The sequence below is a fragment of the Chrysochloris asiatica genome, unplaced genomic scaffold (genome assembly GCF_000296735.1).
Source record: "Chrysochloris asiatica unplaced genomic scaffold, ChrAsi1.0 scaffold00001, whole genome shotgun sequence".
Classification (NCBI taxonomy): domain Eukaryota; kingdom Metazoa; phylum Chordata; class Mammalia; order Afrosoricida; family Chrysochloridae; genus Chrysochloris; species Chrysochloris asiatica.
Genome location: NW_006408519.1, coordinates 58481285 through 58489798, shown reverse-complemented (window position 1 = coordinate 58489798; position 8514 = coordinate 58481285). Strand labels below are relative to the sequence as shown.

General features: G+C 40.9%; 1 pseudogene; it reads left to right on the top strand.

Moving 5' to 3' along the window:
- Positions 1 to 7488: 7488 nt before the first annotated feature.
- LOC102838860 overlaps positions 7489 to 8514 on the top strand; it is a 132758-nt pseudogene continuing 131732 nt past the window's right edge.

Genomic DNA, 8514 nt, shown 5'->3' with positions numbered 1-8514 from the left:
CTATGAGTCAGAACTGAGTAGACAGCACTAAACAACAGTAACAATACTTCTATTAAGTTGGCAATTGTTTTAGAACATTTATTTTCTAAGAAAATTGTTATTGTTGCTATTGTTAATTGCTGTCAAGTTTATTCCTACTCATAGCGATCCTGTGTAGGCGTTCCAAGGAGAAGTTGGTGAACTTGAACTGCCGACCCTGAAGTTCAAACCAATCTTGCAGACAGGGCATTAACCCAAAGCACTACATAGGAGAGATGAATATAATTTGCCTTTCCTCCCTTAATTTGGAAAAATCAACTATTTAGCATATACAACATGACAGAAAGAAGCAGTATTTTGAGGCAGATTTTATTCCATCCTAAGAAAAATGAATATATTTCAAAGTCGACTGCAGCACTCCATGACTGGCCATGTTCTTCCAAATATTTAGTGGTACAAGTCTAACAGCTGCTTCTCTTTTGTAAGAATGATTTTGATTGGAAAATTCTAAATAAGCCATTTGGAATGTGTAACATTCAGAGCTCCTTCTGGGATTCCTTTCCCATGAATTAAGATTTTTGAATTGTTACTCTTGCTGAAACTTGCTTCCTAATCACTTCAATTGCCTTTGTGCCAGTGCTAGCGAGGAGTTTTTATTTCAAGTCCTAAAACAAAGGAAATAATAGAATGAGAAACCCTCACAGCAAGACTAAAAATGTCTGGGTTAATAAAGGACACACAACGTCAAAGCAAAGCTACCAGTAGATGTGCTTAACCCATTCACTACAGATGGGACTTTTAAAAAAATGTTTTATTGTGAATTATATGATAGTTTACATGGCAGAACATTAGTTTTACATTCATTCTATCGTATATTGTTTCCTTGCCATGGTTACAATCCCCTTTTCATGCATCATCAACAAACCAAAGGGCATACCCTGCAAGCTTGCCCCTAGGTCAACACAGAGCCCCTCTCCCTCTCTGGATCTAAAGTCCCCAGCTGCTCTATCTCTCCACATCATCCTCTCTGCCTCCCTCTCAGGCATCACACAGATGGGATTTAGAAGGTATTTAAGTACCTGCAATTGTATGCAAAAATGTATATATGCGTGTGTGCCACGCTTGTGTGTCCACCTGAGAAGATTGTAACAACCTTTTTTTAATTCACAAAGGGCGTGTAACACCCAAACGTTTAAAGTGCACTGGAAGGATTAGTCACAAAATTATTTTAAATATTCTGATGGCTCCAACTTTATGTTTGTGTAATGCTTTCCTTCACTCTACTACACTTCTAAAAGCAGCAAGATAGTGTCGAAAGAGTCTTTGGTATTTAAGTCACAACTCTGACACATCAATGTCATCAAATGGAAAGATTACGTAAAATACCATAGACATTTAGGTAAGTAACTAGAAACAAGATCACTGCTCATATATATAAAGTCCCTGGTATGGCACTGTAGGATAAGCACTGGACTGCAAACCACAAGGTCAGCCATTCAAACCTACCAGTTATTCCTTGGAAACCCTTTACAGGCTTCTCTATAAGTCGGAATCAACTCAACGACACGTAACAACAACAACCCTGCTTAACGAGTCCTGTTTGCGTAGTGGGTTACACATTGAACTATTAACCACAATTCAAATTCACCAGCCACTCCTCAGGCAAAAGATGAGACTTTTTGCTCTGTAAAGATTTACAGCCTCAGAAACGTTATACACGGCTGCTGTTTGTTTAAACTGACTACACGACACATCACCACCAGCATTCTGCTTAATCTTTTTTAGTAGAATGTAAGCACACTGAAAGTAGAAAATATTTAAAGAATTCTTTGTATGTTTGCCATACTTTTAACAATTATGTGCAAACGCATATGTATTTGTGCGTGTGAACTAACAAACGTTCAGACCACATACAAACCCATGGCTATGAAGTTGATTCAGCCTCTTATTGACACTGTAAGGACTAAGCAGAGCTGCCCCAGAGGCTTCCAAGGCTGGAAATCACTAGGGAAGCAAATTGCCACATCTTTGTCTTTCAGAGTGGGTTCAAACCCCAGACCTTTTGATTAGTAGCTGGGTGCTTTAATCACTATGCCACTAGGGTTTCTAACAAATATTCTTAATAAGCCCTAGAAAAGGCCTTGCAACCTCCAAATTGTATTTGTTGAATATGATTCGCTGTATACTCATGACAGACTTTCTTTTATACTAAATTAGTATAGGAATACTCTGGAGATTGTGTGGGTTTGGTCCAGACTACTGCAGTAAAGCAAATATTGCAATAACATGAGTCACATTAATTAATTTGGGGAGGTTCCAGTGCATACAGAATCAGGCTGTGAGCCTTAAGGTCAGCAGTTCAAAACTACCAGCTGCTCCGCAGGAGAAAGCTGAGGCTTTCTGCTCCTGTAAAGATGAACAGCCTTGGAAACCCTGTACGGGGTCAATTATGAGTTGGAACTGACTCCACGGTGTATCACTTGATGCAGTGCATACAGAAGCTATGCTTGCACTGTACTATATGTAGTCTATTAAGTGTGCACTAACTTTATTAAAAAGTTTGCAATATTGTGAGAATGACCAAAATGTGACAGACATGAAGTGAGCACATGTTTTGGTAAAATGACATCAGTAGTCTTGCTTGATGCAAGGTTTCCCACAAAACTTCAATTTATATATAAAAAAAGGAGTATTTGTGAAACACAATAAAATGAGGTACACCTTTAACTGTACATATGTTGAGAGCCAAACTTGGCTGTTGAAAAAGGGTATACAGATAGATGTTGTTAAGTGCTGTCAAGTTGGTTCCAACTCATAACAACGCTGCATAGGGTTTCGAAGGTGGTGAGTTTGAACCGCCAACCTTGTGGTGTGCAGTCCAGAGCTGATCCTATAGTGCCACACCAGAAGTTCAAGTAGATAAATATTTATGAGAAAAAATAACAAATTTATTCACTAAAATCAAATCATTGAGCACCTAGGAACTGTACATGGGTTACAGGTAACATAAAGTGGTGGGTTACAGACCATGTTCTACAGGGCTATTTTAGGAAAGAAGATGAAGCATGCTCAATTCTTAAATTAGAAGTTAATCCAAGATAGAAAGTTTTATTAGGAATTGGAGAAGAGAAAAATGATATCTGAGCGGGATTAGGAAGGTGAGTTTAGGGAAGGCTTCATGGAGGAAGTGGTGTCTGATGTGAGCAAGGTGGAAAACAGGTAGCAAGATGAGAGAAAAGAACAAATGACGATACATGGCAAAATAAAGGCCACACGCTTTACTTAGTTTATGGGCTACTTGAAGAAGACCAGTGTGGTACTATAGGATAAGCACTGCACTGCAGGACGTAAGGTCCACAGTTCAAACCCACCAGTAGCTCTCTGGGTCACTATGAGTCAGAACCAAGTTGATGGCACAAGAAGAAATGAGAAACTAGATAAAGATACAACACAATGTCTGATAAATGTTGTTCATAGGTGTGGTCAAGTCAATTTTGACTCCATATCATAATGACCCCATATTACAGAGTAGATTCATCCCATAGAGTTTTATTAGCTATAATCTCTATGGAAGCAGAATGCCAAATTGTTTTCTTTCTCATGGAACTCTATTACCAACATTTAAACCAAGACTTTTTCTACCCATTCTCAGTGCAGGCAGTGGTTGAATAGACATGGCATTTCTATTTATATTTATTACTTCCACATTTCCTTTTCTTTTTAGTAGCTAATGGCAAATAATAACACACTAGAAAGTGTTTCTTTGTTACAAGAGGGCATCTTTGACTTCTAAATCTGAACTCTCTAAATCGCAGGTAACACTGACCGCTCGTGACTGTTAAACACCGATTATAAAACAAAATGTATTTCAATTCCACCTTGTCACTAGTGCCTGCTGTGTTTTAACATCTAACAGTGCACACGCTGGCATGTTTCAGTTCCTGCTTGGCACAAACGATTACATGCTCAACTACTAGGAGAAGCTCGGTGGATCGAAATCACCCAGAGATGCCTAGGATTATAGGCTTAGCAGTCTGGTTCTGAAAAGTCACGGCCTTGAAAACCCTATGGAACGCTTTTACTTTGCACACAAGGGGTCACCATGAGTCAGAACTGACTGAAGGACAGATGCTGACACCACCAACAACCTCATTTCTGAATACCAGCCAATTAAATTTATCTTGCTCTGTCAACCTTTTAGAGAAACGGAAGTCAAATATTTGTTTCAGTCATAAAATTATAAATATATTCCTTTTGAATTAAGAAACTTTCCTCAGATATTGCTTAAATATATAAGTTCAAATTCTGACGTCCCTTGAATTTAAAACTTTCTCACACAAACCTAAATTAAGAACACATTTTCTAATCTCCTCCCCCAACCCAGTTAAGGTTTCTCCTAACTTCAGAGGATTCATCTCACCTGTAAAATCACTGGTAGGTATTTTTGTCCGCTTTAGAGCACCAATACCCCTCTTCCTGATTTTATTTCTTAATAAAGAACTCAATTTCTTAATAAACAAAATAATAGACACATTCTATTACTCACCATTGAAATTCTGGTATGGTACTGTAAGATAAGCATTGGGCTGCGAAGCACCGGTTGGCAGTTCAAATCCACTAGCCACTCCTCAGAAACCCTCTACAGGGTCATTATGAGTCAGAACTGACTTGACAGCATTTAACAACATTTCTTACCATCATTAGGAATTTTTATAACAGGTACAATCTTTTAATATGCAGTAATATAATAACATATATTAATATTCATTCTTACTTATTTTCCTGAATAATTATTTATAATATTTTAAGATTAGGAAAAGAAGGTGACAGAATAGGGTTTCTGGGTTTTTTGGGGTTTTTTGCTGTTGTTTCATCCCTCTTAGTCGGTGTGCCTAATAGGTAAAATTCTAGAGTCTTGAAAATTTAATATTTGAAATCCAAGCCAACCTCAACAAAGAAAAACAGCAATAACAATGATGACAACAATAATCCAAAATAAACAAACCAAAAAAGGTCATCCCTTAGGATTTCAAGATCCCAGGGGACATTTTCTGGAGTGGGCCAATCTGTAACACGAGTTGTCCCCCATTGCCCTCCCTCTGTTTCCTATACTGTAGGTGGAGACAAAGAAGCAAATTCACATTTCTCTTACATGCATTTTAGAAAAATAATTTGCAATCTGAAAGGCAGTAAGAATAGATAATGGGATTGGCAAGATTTTTCAGGACCAGTAATATAGAAAAATAAATGAAAGCAGAGTTAAAATTATTTAAGTATGAACCTTGTCCCTGTTTTTCAGTAATCTCCTGTCTTAACATTGGCTAAAATAAGATTACATGGTTGTTGAGTCAGAGGCCACCCTGATTTCTAGTTTAAAGATAACAGATCTCCTTTTAAGCAGAATATTGGCACACACACACAAAACAATGTGGTTTATTACAACTGCTATCTGTGGGTGAAGAGGCACATTTGCATTTCCCATAGCCATCTTAACTACTTTGTAACATAATATTAAAATGTACATCTTTAGGTGGCAACAAGAACAGACATTTGAGCTCATTAACCTTAGGTTTGTGGGGAAACCCAAGGGCAAATGGTGTTATTGTTGTTAAGTGCCATCCAGTTGGCTCCAACTTAAAGCGACCCAATACAGGGTTTCCAAGGAGCAAAGTGGTAGGAACCAGTAAATAGGGAGTTCAAACTGGACAGCTGTATGGGATTTCAGGCTGTCTGTAGAGAAAGTGTGTCTGGAAACTCTTCTGAGATTATTGGGGAATCCTAGGGCTAACATACAGCTTGTCGTTTGTGTTTTTTGTTTTTCTGTGTGTGTGGTATTTGTTTTTCAACTAGGTGCTCACAACCCACACAGTTGGAATGAAAAAAAATATAATAAATTAACAGGTTTCAGGAAAAACTGGATGGGCAGACATTCACATTTATGCTTCCTCTTATGACTGTGCACAGGGGCAAACTGCTGCTGTCATTCACCCCCCAATAGATTCTTCTTGTCTTTCAACCCTCTCAATCCTTCTGCTAGCCACAGTGACTACAAAGAAGGGAGTTATGGGAAACCATGCTGGCCAAATGCAGGGATTTCCATGTCATTTGAAGAAAGGACATAGGTTACAGTAAATAGCGAAAATACCAAACCCGGTGTAAGACAATGTCCTTTCTTAAAAACAGCTATGGAACAGGAGCAGTGCATAGGTACTGGTTAGAGGTGGCCGGTGAAGAGTCACAACATCCCCCAAAAGATCAATGAAATGAGTGACAGAATACGTAATAAAAGAAGGTAGAAGCCAGAGTTAACGCTGCTCAGTTCAAGCTTAACTCCCAAGAATTAACTTTCTGCTACAAATGCACACTTTTTCAAAAGGTTCAGTATTTAAGTCGGTGATTTGAAATTGAGGGGAGCGTCCGTCGACGCATTCTGATCACTGGAAACCTAGAGGACCGAGGAGAGAATTTTCCTAATGGTTAGCCTTGGTTGTTACCAGGAACCTACTGCTCCAAAGCCAGAAAATAGCTAAGAGTAGGTAAAAGGAAATGAGCATCTCAAATTATTGTACATTTAAAAAAATTCTCTGCAGGATCTACGCGAATCTGGCATAGAAACTCTTTTAGCTTTAAAAGAGTATAGAAGCGGAACGCTTTCTTTGTTTGCCCAGTAAGATCGTTCCTCCAATCTCAGTCACTTGGCTGATTAACATTTCATTCCTGGTCGCGGCTCCTTCTCCCGCGGTAGAATGCAGCAGGGTTATTCTTCTTCCCAGTGTATTACAAACCCCATTATTAACCGAGAAGAATGCACCGCGCAGGGTGGCCGAGACTAATAATAGCCCGGCGGCTTACCTTCCCAGGACCAAGTCAGCGCATGTCCCCGGCGCCCGCTGCCCTGGGGCCGCAGTCCTTGCTTCTCTGGGCCGTGTGCGTGGTCAGTTCCCGCCGGCCCCCACCCCACCTGCCAGCTGCAGCAGCTGCTCCCGCCACCGAGCTCCGGCTGCATGAAGTCATTCCCCGCCCGGGGCCGGATCGGCGCATTCCGCCCCTGCCGCGGGGGGAGAGGGACCTCTCCCGGCCAAGCAAAGGGCCCCTGGAAACCGTGCCGGGTGACTGCCAGCCCTCCAGGTTTCAGCTTTATTATTTATGAATGCTTTTACAGAAGAAGCATTGCCGGAAGGTGGCCCGAGAGAAAAGAATCAGAGAGACTTTCTCTGCATAGCGTGTTTCCTCCAAGCGCTCCCCTATCACTCCGGCTGGATGGACAACTCCATGCGATCTTGTGGGTTTCCCACCCTCTTCATCATCCTTGTCAGTATTGTTCATTTCGCTGAATTTGAGAGCTAAGGTTGGATACTTACCTAAACACTCCGAAAATATTAAAATTTTGACAATATTTTTAATTTTACTATCAAACGCTCTCCCCGCCACCCCACTCCACCCGCCCCTCAACACACTCATATCTCACAACTATTAAAGCTGGGGACCTCTAGCCCTCTCGCCTACGTAATGGAAACGGGAAATTCACAAAGGAGTGAAGAAATGGGGCAGAAAGCTCTCAAGGAAATTGAGAAATTGAGAGCGCTCTCCCCAGGATTTTGTTGCTGTTTAGGTAATGGACAGATGTTCATTCTAACACTTTCCTAATGAAGCGGACTGCTCTGGTGACAGCTATATCATTGGAAATTAAGAAGAAGCTGAATCCTCATTATGGCTGTATCACTCTCTGTCACAAAGGGTTTATCCGAATTTGGGATGAAAGCGACTTTGCCCTTTTCCTTCGCCTTGGTAATAAAATAAACATATAAACCCCCATCTCCCACTTCCGCCTTTAATTGGGGAGCTGTTAATAACAAAGTTGCTTTCTCTCTCCCCCTCCCTCACTCCCTCTCTTCTACCCTATGTCCCTTTGCCTCCTCTTTTGCTTCCTGCCTAAATTACTGGCCCGATCAGCAGTTTGGGAGTTGTTGTTGTTGTTGCCAAGTACCATCGAATCAGTTCCGACCCATAACGACCCTGTATAGGGTTTCTGAGGAGCGACTGGTGAGCTTGAACCACCGACCTTGCAGTTCAACCGGCTTTGCAGTCTGGCCCATTAACCCACAGCGCCACACCAGGACTCCAGTTTGGGAGTTGTTGTTGTTGTTAGGTACCATCCAGTGGGTACCAACTCAAAGCGACCTTATGCACAGCAGAATGAAACATTGCCCAATTCTAGGCCAACCTCACCACTGTTGCCACGCTTGAGATCATCGATGGCCAATCCATTTCGTTGAGGGTCTTCTTCTTTTTCTCTGACCCTCCACCTTACCAAACATGATATCCTTCTCCAGCGACCATTATTGTAGCTACTCTGGCAATCATCTCATTGACAGTCGTCCTGTAGCACTGGACTGGAAGATGGGTTGGAACTGCAAGATCCGTGGTTCGAATTTACCAACCGCTCCTGGGAAACCCTATAAAGGGTCAATAGTCATCAGATCTCACTTGACAGTACTTAGCAACAATAACAACAACTGCTTTTCTAAGAAGGAT